Source organism: Onychomys torridus, chromosome 5, assembly GCF_903995425.1.
Source record: "Onychomys torridus chromosome 5, mOncTor1.1, whole genome shotgun sequence".
Lineage (NCBI taxonomy): Eukaryota > Metazoa > Chordata > Mammalia > Rodentia > Cricetidae > Onychomys > Onychomys torridus.
The window spans coordinates 19,787,214-19,803,017 of record NC_050447.1 but is presented as its reverse complement, the minus strand read 5'-3'; positions in this window follow the sequence as shown (position 1 = coordinate 19,803,017).

The window sequence follows — 15,804 nt, the reverse complement described above, 5'->3', positions numbered from 1 at the left end:
CAACCACAGTGGAAGTGTATCTGTCTTTGATGTCAAGCCAGAAATGGAGCTCCTGAGGAGGGAGGTCATCTCCAAGTGAAGACTGAGGGAGCCAGATGCATTCCATCTTGTGGTCCTTTGATTTTTCCATGTGTGGTTTCCAAGATGGCAGGATTTGTTGATAGCAAAGTGTGGGAGGAGAATCCTGTTCTTCTCTCTCTCCCCTCTTCTTCTCTCCCTCCATCCCAATCTACCCCCTTTCCCTCTCTCCCTGCATCTTTCTCTCTCTCCCTCTTTCCATCCACCCCTTTCCTCCCCTTTCCCTCTCTCCCTCCCTTTCCCCCCTCTCCAAATCTCCTCATCTTTCAGTTCTAGAGACTGACATTGGGGTCTTGCACATGCTGGGCAAGAGCTCTTCCACAGAGCTTAGGGGGCTATAACCACAGGTTGCATCCCTTCTCACCATCTGTCACAGGGAATCGTAAGGAAGGGACGATGGGGAAGGTAGTCCTTGCTGCGGAGATCTTTCCCATGGCCTATACCATAGAAATGGATGTGTGAATCCTTCCCACAGTTAGCCCATGTGTCACCTGTTGGAGCTGTGAGAAGACAGCTACAGACTGGTCGTTCAAGTTCCAAAATGTGGCTTTCTGAGCTTTCATCTTTCTGAGCTTGTTTGTCCAAAACTGCAGAATGGACGTGGTTGGTGCAGCATGGGAGGAGGTGAGAGCATGTGTGTATTATGAGCTGTTAAGTGTTGCCCTGTGGCTGTGAATGTATCCATCCACTACCTTTCTCATCACCAGGAGGCAATACCCGACAGAAACAACTGAAGTGAGGAATGATCCACTGGGACTTGACCTTTCAGAAGGTTTCAGTCTGTGATTACTCGGTCCTGTGTGCTTGGGCAGAACATCGTGGCAGTGGGAGTGTGTGACTGAGAAGCGTGCAACATGTGAGCGTCTCCACCTCCCTGTACAGGGGGCAGAGACTGCATCGGGAAAGGGGAGGGAAGGTCCGAGTCTCTATTTGCAGTGACCTCTTTTCAGTCAGGTTCCCCAAGAGTTTCCATAACCTCTCCAAACAGGACTACTAGCCAGGGACCGACCTTTAATGTGAAAACCTTTGAGAGAGGGGGCACATCGTATCCAAACCATAACAACTGAGCGGAACCTCATGGTGATTTAGGGAAAATAGGATGTAATTGGAACTGTATATAGATTCCAAGTTTCCCTTGGGGACAGGGTTGGGGGGCTGGCAACATTATGTCCACATTCCTATACGGTAACAATTAGCTGGAGCTGAATGTAGAAGGTATGTGGCAATGATAGTCCCTACAATCCCCACTATCCCACAGAGGACATGCTTTAGAGTCCCGCACCTCCCTCCCAGACCTCGCCCCCAGCACTAGAGAGTGCTGATGAAGCAGTTCCGAGCTTCAGCAATGGTTTAGTTTTACTTTTGTGTTTTCAAAGGCACTTAGTCTTTTCCAAAACGTGCGGGCCAACATCTCGCCAGATGCAGCAAGGGGTACAGGAGCATGCAGGCCACTGGCTTCAGGAGCTCATCAGCTCCAGAGTGGGCTCATTAACAGCTAAAGCCGAGGCGCTTTCCAGTGCTGGTGTTTTGTCTTAGAAGAACAATGTGCTCTTAATACCACACTACAAACTGCAGAATCCTGTGGATTTTTAGAAGATAACGAATAGGAGTTTCTGAAGAGGGTTTTATTCCAGAACTTGGAACGCTGTGAGTCTAGTAATATGGGTGGGAAGTTGGCCTGCTGGGACTGGTGCTGGCAAGAATGAATGACTGACAGCTGTAATTGATTGGCACCGGGTGAAGATGCCAGGGGTACAACTTTGCCGGGGCAGGCTGGCTATCTCCTGCCAATGTCTGCCTGGGTATTGCTGGGAAGGCAGGGGGTGAGCAATCAGAGATGGCTTTTAATGATCTGTTGACAGAAAGAAGTTAAGAAATGATTATAATGGGCAGAGCAAGGAAGCAAGGGAGCGGGAGAGGGGGAGAAGAAGAGGGATGGGGGAGGGGAAGAAGGATAAGGAAGAACAAGATGGAAAAGAGAAAGGGCAGGAGGAGGGAAGGTAAAAATAGAAACTTGGAGTATTATTATCTTTAAGGACAAGATAAGGTTTGGTGCTGTAACAAATGACCCAGTGTCTCAATGGCTGCAAACAAGTGTTTGCTTCTCCCTCATGGTATGCATCCATTAAAGGTTAGCAGAGGTTGCCATCCTACATGGTCTGTCTGAAGCTACTATCATCAGGAACAGAGTGGAGAGTGAACTGTGCAGCATTTTAGTATCTCTCTAGAAGCAACACTTTTTGCTTATATGATGTATCTTGTGTTGGAAAGTGAAGCCACCTGGGAGGACAACCAGGATGCCTGGATATCTATCTCTCTGATGATCCTAGGTCTGGAGGAGATCTGTTATTGCTGGGACTCTTGGGGTTACAAGTAATAAAAAGTGAAACTTGGACTACTGAAATGAACAGAAATGCTGACTCCCTCAACCAAAGTCCAGCGAAAGCCCCAGCAGTCTTCAGGCAAAGGTTAATGCAAAGGGTCAAAGCCTCTAAGACCTGTCTCCTTCCATGTTTCGGTTCTGTTCTCTTCCACTGGGACTTCATTCTCAGCTGTCACAGTCCTGGGATTCAAGCTCAGTGCGGTGTAGAAGGGTGGGAGACGTGGAAGCGTCTACTTCTCTTCAATTTTAATAACAGTATTATAGGCCTGGCTTTCCCCAGGCCAGGCTCTGTACTCAAAGGATGGAGCATTGGCTATGCCTCAGACACTTGTTTCTCCTTGGACCCAGAATTGAGTTAATAGCGTCCAAAGGATATGGATCCAGGGGAGAAGAAATGTGTGTCCAGGGAGAAAATCGGAGCCTAAGATGGAGTTTGGGAGTTTGTTTAAAAAGAAAACCAAACAAATCAAATGCCCTGTACCCACTGTTCTGGCCCAGTGGTTTGGTTGTTTATTGTTCTCTAGACATGTTTCAGGGGCTGCCTGTAAAAGCCAGAATAGCAGCCTGCCCTTTCTGTTTCTTTCAATAGGATCAATGGTACTTCGCTCATTATGGGCCTATCAGGAGACAATCTCTGGGGGCTATTGAGAGACATTAAATGTTTTAGGCAGGGAAATTATACTAGCATGTGAACTTGAAATATTGTTAGGAACTTCCATTAGGGCTGCTGCTCTCGGGTACCCTCCTCATCTGACCAGCCTGAGGTTCAGAAATGCAGAAGGCCTCTCTTCATGTGCACCTAGCCAGAATGGGTCCCACTGCCCATGACCAACAAGGAAAGCTTGGAAAGTGAGCCTCCTGCAAAGGGGGCATGGAATCATCATCATACGTGATTCACATAGAAGTAATTATTCTTTGGGGCTGGGTATATTATCACCCCAAACAAAATGAGATGTCCCTTAGAAAAAAGGGAGGAAGGAGACAGCTGGTGAGGGACTAGCAGTCCTGGTGGGCCAAGCTGGGGCTCATTGCAAGCTCTCTCAGGTGAGGCCTGGGCCCTCTGCTTCTGTTTGTTCCTTGAAAAGCTATGGAAGGGCCTGTGACAATCACCTTGAATCTTCACAGCAGTCCTATGAGGCAGGGAATGACACTTTGGCTTTAAGGTGCCTTCCTGAAGCCAGGTGTGGTGGAGTACACCTATATTTCCAGCACTCAGGAGGCTGAAACCGGGAGTCCAAGGCCAGCCTGGGCTTCAACATCAAGTCCCTGTTTTGGAAAAAGAAATATTCTTAACACTATGACTTTGTCTCATTTTGTGGGTGGAAAAACCGAGTGCTGGGCACCCAAGGCTGCACTAGTTACCTTTCCTGTGACCGTGACAAAATTCATGACAAACACTACCAAGGGCATGTTTATTGGGGCCCACGGTTTAAGGCAGAGGAAACCAGCCTGGGAGGGGGAGGAATGCATGTTCAAACAACACCAACACAATGGACCAGGAGAAGCCCTGAGACTTGGGCCTGAGCTGGAGCCTGGGTCAAGCGAGTAAAGGGCTTCGTAGGACACACACAGCAGTGCTGAGACTCTGTGAAGCTTGGGGTTTTGATATGCTAGTACTCTACACCTTCTCTAGCTCCTCTGCGGGGCCTGGACACAAAGAGTGATTAAGAGGCTAATGACCCAGTCTGTGGTGAGAGGGCCAGAGCTCAGAGGAGACACACACACACACACACACACACACACACACACACACACACACACACACACAGAGAGAGAGAGAGAGAGAGAGAGAGAGAGAGAGAGAGAGAGAGAGCACTTTGGAAAGAGAGTGCATACCCAGCCCCTGCACATCCCCCTCCTCTCACCAAATTGATGATGATCACTGCTTGCTTTCAGAGTCAGATAAATTTCAAGCTTAGTAAGTTCATTATTCTGCTCCCTTCCCATTGGAGAGCCAGGCAAACAGCTAGCTCATCCTTAGAGTGGCCTATCACTCTTTCCTGGATCTGTCTCCATGCAGAAAATGACAGTGAGACATTGTCAGGCTCTTTTCCTCCTTGGGTTCCTTTCAGACGACCCCTCCAGTGAAGCCTCCGTTTCTTTATCTGTAAAATGGGGACAGCAACTGCATCAGCACTTGCTGAGGTTCTTCTGACATCTTTTGCTGTGATAATTGGCATGTATGAAGTGCTTAATAAGGTAGCTATTATTACTGCTAACAGGATAATTGTTTAGGTAACATCTTAACTCTTGAACAGTGCAATTAGCAGCTTTCAGTAAAAGAAAGGGTGTTGGAACTCTTGTGTGTTTTGTATTTAACCCTCGGGGCAGACTTGGGACTCATGACTTAGAAATGTCAGAAGATGAAAAGATTTGACTGAATTCAAGGAGTTATGGATAGTCATTTCCTCCCCCTCTGAAGATTGCTAGTGACAGGTAGATAAGAAGCTAGACAGACAGGTAGTAAATTGTAAAAACTAAACGTATGCCTCCTGTTTGAAGTCCCGAGTGCTGTTTTAGAAAGAGAAAGAAAAAAACAGCTCCGCCGCCGCCGCAAGTCCCTGCTTGTGCGACAGAAGTTCACGGTGTCACCTCTGGGAGTTTTCATTATTCAGCTGTTTGGGGCATGAGTGATTGATGTAATTAAAGTTATTGGTAAAGAAAGACTCAGTTACCGAGGGACAGATGAGTCAGCAGGCAGTTTAAGTAATGAAATAATGTTGTAAGGAGTATTTCTTAAAATACATTTCTCATTTTGCTTTAAACTCAGGACTTCTAAAACATGGAAGGTCAGCAAAAAAAAAAAAAAAAAAAAAGATAGGACAGACTACATAGTCTGAGAACATCTCAGCTATTTCTCACCCTAAAAATGCCATCTCTGCTGGGCCTTTATGATCCCAGCCAACGTTTGTTACAAGGCTTGTATGCCTTGTCTCATTTACCACCAGAGGTGTACACACACACACACACACACACACACACACACACACACACACACTGCAATCTTACTGATGAAGATACTGATGTTCAGTGGATCAGAGGAACTCACCCAACACTCTCTTCATGCAGGGAGAGAAAAGAGAGAGAGATGGGCAGGAGTAAAGACATTGACTTAAGTGACATTACAGTTTGGTACCCAACATGCTTCACTTGGGAACACTAATGTCTGAGTTAGGGTTCTATTGCTGTGAAGAGACACCATGACCATAGCAACTCTTATAAAGGAAAACATTTAATTGGGGCTGGCTTACAGTTCAGAGGTTTGGTCTAATATCGTCATGGTGGGAAGCATGGCGTCATGCAGGCAGACATGGTGCTGGAGAGGTAGCTGAAAGTTCTATATCTGAATGCCACACCCGCCCCCAGTGACACACTTCCTCTTAACAAGGCCACACTTCCTAATAGTGCCGCTCTCTATGGTCCTGTGGGGGACATTTTTATTCACGTCATCACACTAAGCAAGGTCTCTTTGTCACTGCAGTTGTTGCCTCACTTATGAGCCATTAGATATAGGTAGCAGGGGGATGCTTGCAGGCAGACCTTCTTGAAAGGAGATGGCAGCCATCCATTTGGAGTCACCCTGGGGTCCCCAGAACCACCAACCCCACTACTTCCACACGTTTTGTTCAGAAGTGGAGATCTAGCTCCTATCCTTCCCTACCCTTTGCTGTAAAAGGCAAACTAGGCCAAGGCCTTTCTACCTCGAAAGGCTCCAGACAACAGAACAGAATAACATCATAGAGTAGGAGGGACTCAAGCTCCTCATCAGCAGGTCATAAGTTCTTCTGTCCGGACCTGGGTCCCCAGAAGCTTATCCTGGAATGAGGTTAGGAGTACTCCCAGGGGCTGGAGAGATGGCTCTCCAGTTAAGAGCACTGGCTGCTCTTCCAGAGGACCCAGGTACAATTCTCTGCACTCACATGATGGCTTACAACTGTAATTCCAGTTCCAGAGGAGCTAAAGCCCTTTTCTGGCCTCCAGGGGCCACAGGGATGTGAGTAATGCACAGATCGGGATGCAAACAAAACATTCATACACATTAAAAAGAAACTGGAAAAAAATCTTTTAAAAAAGAAAGGAAAAGAAAATTTTAAAAAGGAAGGAAGGAAGAAAGAAAAAAAGTCCTCAGAAAGTTGACAAGTCCTCAGAGGCAGCAGGTCATGAGGCTCTGCCACCCACTGGCTGTGAGATGTTAATAAGAATCTTCACCTCTCAAGTCCTCAGTTTCCATACCTGTAAAAGAAGCTGGTATTCTTTCCCAAAATGTGGTATCAACATGCCCAGTAGGCTGGAACTGTGGCAGGCCTGAAGTCCCAGCTCTTCAGGAGGCAGAGGCAGGAGGATCTTGAACCCAGGACTTCCAGGTCAGCTTGAACAACAGAGACAGCGCTGTCTGAAGCTGAAAGCGAAGAGAACACACACATACATACACACACTCACTCGCACACGCACACTCACGCACGCATGCACGCACAGAGAGAGAGAGAGAGAGAGAGAGGAGAATTTCATGTATTCCCAAAATACATAACTTTGAGGCCAGCATTCAAAGCAGAAGCAGTAGGAACTGTCAGAGACCCTGAAAGATGCTGGCTTCCTTAAATCCAGGGAGGGAAAGTTCATCTAGACCCCCTTTCTGTCACTGTCGTCTGTACCTGTCACAGTGGCCATAAAAACATTTCTCTCAAAAATTAGTACATGGTACAAAATTTGAAGCAATTGAGGATATAAACACCAGTCCCAACAGAGAGCGGGCCATGACTTAGATCTGGAGGGTGGAGCTGGAATCAGCTTTGAGGAGCCTTGAGCCAAGGAAGGGCTATCCTTGAGCCCAGCAGCATGTTTTCAGATGGCCTTTCTTTCTACCTGTACCTTTGCCAAACTGAAAAAGTGGGGAATTAGAAGGATCAAATAAAAGGGGGGAAGGGAGCATCAGCATCCATCTCCCTCTGCTTGCTGATCTTGGCTGATGTGAGCAAGCAGCCTACTGCCACAGCCCGGTGCTACTGCTGGTGTCATACCTTCCCCTAACCCTAACCCTCCCTGGTGGACTATATCTCTGCAAACCACTAAGTAAAATAAATCCTTTGAAAGAAAAGAAGAAAGTCTATAGAAAGGAAAAATAACTACATTTGCCAAAATAAAGCCGGCCTATGAATTATCTGCCACACTCTTCATGAGAGCAAAGAGGTGGTAGCTATTCCAATGAGCCCTTTTCTCCGAGCAGCCAAGGGTCAACTCATGGGATCCATACATTGGTCCTCAGCTGCCAGCATCTGCCACTGCACACATGAGTGTTTGGAAAGAGCCTCCCACCACCACAGGGTCCGGATTTAGATACTCAATACAAATACAGGACAAACAAAACAAACAGCAAGAATTCTTGTGGTTTGGATCTAAAAAGAAAAGTCTTAGGAACAACTGGGTGATGAGTCTGATGTCAAACCCTGTTAGCTGGGAAGGTGTCTGGAACATTTTGGAACCGTGAAGAAATTTAGAATCTAGGGCCAATAGATGCCTGAATCGACTTGAAAGATGTTGAGACATTGTTCCTAAGGTCCTGTGGGTTCCGCTGGGGACAAAGAACTGATAATTTACAGAATAAAACAAATCCCCAAGCTGGTGACCACACACACACACACACACACACACACACACACACACACACACACACAGAAGTCAGGGGAGGCAATGAGAAAAGACAGTCAAGCTGAGATGTCAAAATAAGAATGCAAAGTGAATGTCAGAAAGACAGGTGACTCACAGCCTGCCCAGGCCAAACCTTTGTTTGGTGGGATTCACTCTGTGGGATGATGGGCAAAGGAATATTAATTTTCACTTCTGCTATGTGAGAAAATTGTAGGCAGACAGAAGGTACTTCAGACCGGAGAAATGAGCGTATCCTATCAGGTAGCAATTACACAGGGCAGACAATGACTTGGCAGGGAAACAGCCGCGGTCCCTCCTTGTTGTTGAGTCTCTGGGAGAGATGGCTCATCCCGGCTTTTCCCTCATCTGTACTTCACACACGGAGTGGTGAGGAAGCAGCCCTCCGCCAGCAGCGTTTGAGGAAGGCTAAGATGTTTCCAGGCCCAGCCTAAAAATATCTCCCTTGACAGCCTGTCACAGCGTCTGAGATCCCACCATTATAAATTCATTCCTCTCTGTTAAGGCATTTTGTTGCTGAGAGTTCTCTGCTAAAATACAGATATCCTCAAGAACTTAACTTGGGTGAGGCAGGGCAGAACTCAAGCCAGGAGTCAGGAGACCTGGATTTGGGATTTGCCTCTGCCTATGACCTTACTTCATGAGATTGGGACAAGTCATTCTCTTTTCCCAAACCTCAGATTCCTGGAGGCTGGAGGGAGGCGTGAACAAAAGAGTAGCTCCGATCACAACATGCTAACATCTGTGGCTTTGGGAGAGAAGTGTCTGCTTTGGAATCATCCATGGACACAGGCATCTTACCCTGGGCATTTGAGTATTTTTGTCACAGGCTTCCCAGCACGTCCAACAGTTTGGGTGTCATGTCAAAAATTATCTGGCTTTCTTCTATCTGAAAAAGGAAACCTCTTTGCTTCCTGTGGGAGGAGATTTTACTTTCTCCCTGGCTATAGCTACGACACTGGTCCTAGGTGTGTTCTTCCCTCGGGATACTCTGTTGGCCTCCTAACTCGTGACCATCTCTAACTATCCGCCCAGAAGCTCAGCGCACACACATCAGGATGCTTATAGATGCTTATGTCTGTCTATCACCACCAACCCCAAAGATCTCATAGGACCTACAAGGCCCCATGTAAACTGCCCCTGGCTTGGGCCCTGGCCTTCTCCCGCCAAGGTCTCCCTCAAACCTCAGAAGGTTTGTGCTTCCTATTCTTTGTGCTTAAAACTCTTTTTCCCCCAAGTTCCTGCTTGGCAGGCTCCCTAGCATCTTCAGGTTCCCTGTTACATGACCACTCCAAAGGTGCTCACTGGGCTCCCTCACTAAAAGAACCCGCTCCCACCCTCTCCATTTGCCCCCTAAGGCTCATCACACAGATACTGCGTGGAGTCTTTGTGGTTCACTTGTTGTGCTACTCTCTGGCCCTCTGAAGTCAAAGTGCAAGGAGGGTGGAGCTTTGCTTTACTCAGGCTGCATCTTTAGCCCACAGTAGATCCTCAGTTAGCAGGACAGACGACTTGAAGTAGATCTGCATCAACAAGGAGACCACCTTAATAATACTACCCTGGAGGAGTCGATGCCAGGGTCTTTCTGGCCTTCTCTTCCAAGAAGGTGGATGTCTTGAAAGCAAGGGTGGAATTGATTGGAAGTCTGGGACAGACAGCGTGAATGGATGGGCATGAGCAAGGTGGTGAAGACACTGAATTCCAAGAAAAGAATCTGAGATAAACTTAGAAGCCTTAGAGGCTGCAGATTCTTGATTGAGACCAAAGGGAGTAGCCCAAAGGTCCTTGTAGCTGTCTGTATTCAAAAATGCAGGTGCCTATAGATGAAGGGCTGGCTGGTCAAGGATGCAGGGAGCTCGGGAAATAGCCTCCACGGCGAAGGGGACACAGGCAGTTCCTGTTGGTTTTCCCAGGTCATCCAAGCAGGTCATTGGTGGGTCTGACTGCCTTTCTAGACTCCCCCAAATTTTCCCTTTAAGCTCCTGCCGTGCTACTGGCCAGGGGAAGTGAAGAAGAATGCCAAGGAGGAGCAGCTATGCAGGTAGGATCCTGCCTCTCATCCTAAGCCTGAGCTAGTGTCTGCAGGGAACCTGAGTCTCTAAGAGAGGATACCTTAAGAGCTATACTGAAGGGCACTATGTGCCATGCATCCCCTGGGGTGTGTGTGGGGGGGGGATTTCAGTCCCTTTTCACAGCTGAGAACATCAGGTTTCAGACTTGTGAAACTGCACACGAGCACTTAGGAAGACAGCTTTGAGCCATCTCTGCCCAAGCAGCCACCCAGTAGCTATGATATATCCGGAACACAGCCCATGCTCACAGTTCCAAGTTATCTCAGGCTCCCCAGTCACCTAGGAATCCCAGAGGCTTCTGCGACCCGACCCTGTCCTCCTCCAACAGGACCAGCCCTGTCCCAGGCTTGAGCATCCTGCCCGCAGGGGGCGATGGCGGCCAGCTAGAACCCGCTCTCCTCTTCCAGAACCTCCAGATTCCATTCCCACTTCTTAAAGGGGTCCAGGACCGCCCACAGGAAGCATCCTGCGTGATAGCGAAGCAATGCATCCAGGACTGGGCACGTGGGAAAACCCTTGTAGGTGCTGGAACCCGGAGGCTGAATCCCAGCTGGGTTGAGCGCCGCCGCCAGGCTCCGGATGTGTACGCAAGCTCTGAGCCCTTGTTTGATGAGCAGCGGCCAATAAATTCATTAATCATCATTTTATGCCTCATCAAACCCCCTCCAGGCCCCTCCATGGGAGTTACACAAATTAGCCCCTGAAAAGACAGTAATTTCAGTTTAGCGAGGTAAATGCTCCGCACACACAGCTCTACTGACAAGCCCATCCATCAGCTCGTTGGGACCCAGCGTGTAAGCGACATCGGTGCTGCCCAGCCCAGCCCCTCGAAGCCCAGCTTTGAAGCTGGGTCTACTGGGAGAGCGTCTCCGCCCAGGGCGCCCCTCTGCTCTCCTTTACACTTGCTCTCATCAACCCTCATCTTTCTGAACCGAAGAGAAACTTTTCCAAGAAACCGGAAGCCCAATTTGAGAAGCACAGAAGGATCTCCTAGCTCTAAAGGTCTAAACTGCTGTCTCAAGGAAAAAAGAGTCAGGCAGTCCTTTCCCTCCAAATAGTTGCCCAGACTCTGAGACACCTTGAAATTATTGTGTCGTGTATTGAGTGCATACAGTATGGGGGGGGGGGCGTTAATCCGGGGATTCCAGGCGATTCTGAAAGCAAATTCAGGCTTCAAAAGAAGGCCCTGTAGGGACAGAAAAAGGGTCCTTCCGTGATGAGGACCGCTCCACCTGACCCTGAAGGCAGGAGAGGCGTTCTGCTCTCCACCCGCCCGCGTCCGTCCACACTTGGCGTCTTTCTCTCTGCACCCTTACCTAAGGTGGAAGAGGTGCCTTGGGGGAAAAGGGGGATTCTGCCTAATGCACTTAGCTGCTGTGACCCAAGCTCCGGGGTTTGGAGAAGAAAGCAGAGCGGGGACAAGCCGAGGTGGAGAAGGACCGGGTATTTGCAAAAGAGACAACAGTCTCTGGCCTTCTCATCTTCCCAGCCAGGCTGCACAGAGGGTCCCACGGGGAACACCACCAGGACTGGAGGGCCTCCATGAAGGAGGGCGACAAGGTGGCGCAGGCCTCACAGCGCGGGCCTGTCTGTGCACCACCGCTGCGAAGAGCTGCAGAGCTGAGCAACGCGCTGCGCCTTCATTAGCTTCCCCTCCACGCGGCGCTGCATGCCTCGGAAAATAAGTTAGCAAACGGGGAGCCGTTTATCTCTTTTATCTTGGGGCCTGATCCAATTAAATAAGTGCACATTTACATTTGCATCCATCAGGCGGGAGCGCTGAGAGCCTGGGGTTTGCTCGGAGCAAATAAAAGCAGATTTCACTGGGAAAGTGACGTCTGGGCGCGCGGGACTCGTTCGGCATCAGAAACCAGCGCTGCTGGGCTAGCAGCCTTGGGGAACCCAGGGTTGGGGACTGCAACCCAAGAGAGGCGGAAGACCAGGGGCAGCCCGGTGGGGCAGACCGGACAGAGTTGCAGACCTGCCCCGAAGGCGTTCTCCTGTTAGGCCACAATCCCGTCTGCCCACTGTCTGTGGCTCAGGTTTGTATTTATAGTGAAAACGAAAAGGAGAACGGGTCTAACCTGGCCACAGAGGTAGACATGCAGAGCGGGCCTAGGGACCTTGCCAAAGCTTTGGCTAGCGAAAAGGGTGCACAACAAGATCTCATTCTGGTCCGATTTCTGTCCAGTTCGAAGGCCGAGAGGCAAGGAACGTTCAGAGTCATTCCGAGGGCACGCAGTACTCTCCTCAACATCACCCACCCTATGGCACTTCTGTGCCTTACGTGCTAGCCGTGGTGAGCATCTGTAAGCTTTGCCACTCAGACGCCATTAAAGGTACTGTTGAAAAGAGGGCGTTCGAAGCAAACTGAAGGGGAAATAATCCTTCCCTTATTTTGTAATGTCCACTCACGGCCCAAAACGGTGTTGCCAGGTTAGTGGCCTGGTAGGCTCCTCCCGAAATGGCAAACCACAAATTAAACAAGACTGTGTGGGATTCCTGGCGCGCGAGCGTGAAAGGACCAACAGAAATGGGGTACACGTGAAAGGAAGCGGACCACGATTGTAGTCGCGTTAAATCCCCTACCTGCAGGCTACTTAAGCCCGGACTTGCAGGCTACTTGGGTCCCACACTTCTCAATTTGCCCGCTCTCTGACTTTTGTAACAGTGAGTTAGCTAGGACGTGGATCCGTAGAGTTAAAGCTGATTTAATTAGGGCCAGCTACTCAACTTCCCTGTGCTAACTAGGTCATAGAGTCCAGGGCCTAGGCAACTTGGAAGCAGCTTGAGGTCGACCAGCTCAAGTGCAGAACCAGGGCAGGGCAGCGAATTGTGGCCTGGCCAGCTTCTTCTCACTGAGAACCCCGTGGCTCTGGGGACCAGTAGGCGGCGCCCTTCCTAACCTGCAAGCCCGGGGCTCCTCTTGAGAGTTCAATTCTGTTCCTTTCACTTTGGGCCCTTTGAATTGACCTGCCTTTTACTTGTGGGAGACAGGTGAGCTGGAAGACCTGGCTTGGGCCCAAGCCACACGCACGACCCTCCTTCCCCGCATTGCTTTGGGCACCAAGATTTGGGTGGTAAATGGCAAGAGTGGTCTGAAGGTGTTCACAACGAAAAAGGCCTCGCAAAAGCTCTTCCCCCGACTGGGAACCACTTTCCCCAGGTCCTAACATCCGACTTCTAGGAGCAGGGACCCCCCATCTCACCTCCCTTTGCCACCTCTCAAGGCCCTGGCATTCGCCCTGGAGATTTCGCCAGGCTATTTCTTCTTTGACTACTAAATCCCTTAAACTGATTGGGCCTCCACAAAGGGATGATGGAAGGAACCCTGCCTCAGGAGACTGAGTGCAGAGACCCCACGAGCCGCTAGGGATTCGGTTCCTTTTAGTCCCTAAGTGCCAAACGAAGGTTAGGGGGTGGGGCTAGGGGGTGTCCAAAACTGACCTAGCCAGGCGCAGGTGGTTGACACCAGCACAACTAAGCTCTGAGGCATTTTAAAGGTTTTAAGCACTGTCTTTTTCGTGTCCGGATCCAAGCCTGCAAACAAACCCTGACCCTGGCCAGCACTGACAAGGAGCACCTCGTGCCCATGCCTCTAAGACGCACCGCCTCCTAGACCGTCTTCAGAGGAGTCAAAATGGAGGTTCGGGGTCACGGGACACCCAACTACTGGGATTAAACGTTACTGTCTACATGTCCCAAACTCGGACCTGTTCGTCAGGCTACCTCCAAATTAGAAAATCTCTAGAAACCAGAGAAACCACTGATCACCGAAATCTAGTTCTGCAAGAAAGAAAATCCCGGGCTTCCTTAGGAGTGTGTACAGTAGTTGAAGTACGCAAAGAAAACCACATACTGCAGACGCCAAACTCAGGAGAGATGCACGCAAGGCACAGCGACTCAGGCAACAGCTGGCCAGGCTGGGTGCTTGCGTTGCCCAGCCCTGAGCCTCCGCCTGCAGCGCCTGGATGCGGAGAAAGGGCGCGCGCTTCACTGCGGGCGCGGTTCCCGTTCCCAGGCAGCCCCGCGGGTATGCGGCTGGAGATCCAGCCTTCGCCCGCGGAACGGGGAGGACCGGCCACGTCATTTGCATATTCCCAGGAACACAAGGGGGCCTGTAATTTTCTTTTAAAATTCGTTGGGCAGAGTTTAGGACCAGTGCTTCCAAAACCCCGCCGCGTTGACGTGGTCTTTAAACTTTCCCTTAAGAAAAGCGAACTGCCTATTCTTCAGACTTTTCAGAAAAGAAGATGACTCCTGGGGTTGCATAAGCATGGGGGTGGGGGGAGCCAATTGTGAACTAGGCTGGGGAGAGGGGGCGTGAAGGGGAGGGGGCAGGGTAAGTCATCTCTGGAATGCAATTGTTTTTTAAAAATCATTTATAATTAAAGGGACAAAATAAAATGCGATGGTTACATGTATGCTTGTTTAATTGTTCACACGACTTAGCTTTATAACCATTTTACCTGTGAAAATTCTCTATTTTAAACTTCTCTTTCTTTCTTTCTTTCTTTCTTTCTTTCTTTCTTTCTTTCTTTCTTTCTTTCTTCTTTCTTTCTTTTTAACCACTGCTCCTTAAAGCCTCTGGCTAATGCAGCTTTCAAACTTGTTTCAATTCGGATAAGCGAAATGAGTCCTGTTTCAGGTTTGGGGGGAACAAAAACTAGTAAAAGCTACAACGGGGTGAAAGTTTGGGGTGTGCTTTTAAAACCCGAGTAGGCAAAAGTAATGGAGGAGAAATGCAAATATGCATGTTCTGCTTTAGTCTAATTATGCTGCCGTTGTGTGCAAACACGTTCTATCCCTACACTCAATCAAATTAATTCCCCTCGCTGGGGTATGTTTTTGCTGTAACGTATTCTTCCCCCAATCCCCGTGCCCCAACGCCACGGAAAATTTTCCATGAAGTAAAAGGGTTGGCAACTCCACATCTCAGGTGCAAAATGGAGATTCAAACAGGGTAACTAAGGCAGAACCCCGGGGTTGGTGGGTGGTGGCGCTGGGGTGCTGTCCCTTGCTCGTTTGGTACCGAGATGAATCACAAGTTTTCACTGAGCTGAAATAAAGGGGACTAAAACGAGAAAAATAAACCCTCAAAAACACTTTTGTAGCAATCTGAGCTGGGAAAAGTGCTAAAGCGATGACAAGCCTCATCAAGTCCACAATGGCCTCTTTATCTACGCAAATGGCCTGGAGCTTTTGAAGCCACTTATCCAAAAAGGAGCCCATGGGGGGAGGGGCCTCCGACTCCCCTTGGGGCTCTGTTCACTGCCGCTGGTGACTGTGATGCTCCCTCCGCCTCCCACCCCTCTTCGGCCCATGCTCCTATCTCAGACGCTGCAAAAAGCAGCTTCGAAATTCAGGACAAGTGTGACACCTACCTGTGAAAGGGGGGAACCGTCGAGTTGCGGGTTTGTGGTCCCTGCCGGGAGGCTGCGCCTGCATCCACAAGGCCGCAGGCCACCCTCACGGTCGCGGATGGAACAGTCACTGATTTAATCAAATCCAAAGAAGAGATCAATGCCCAATTTTGAAGGGGTAGAAGAGACTGTGACTTGGGGACGCCTTCCCATTTGGCATCCCCTAACGCTCCTTGCCCGCATT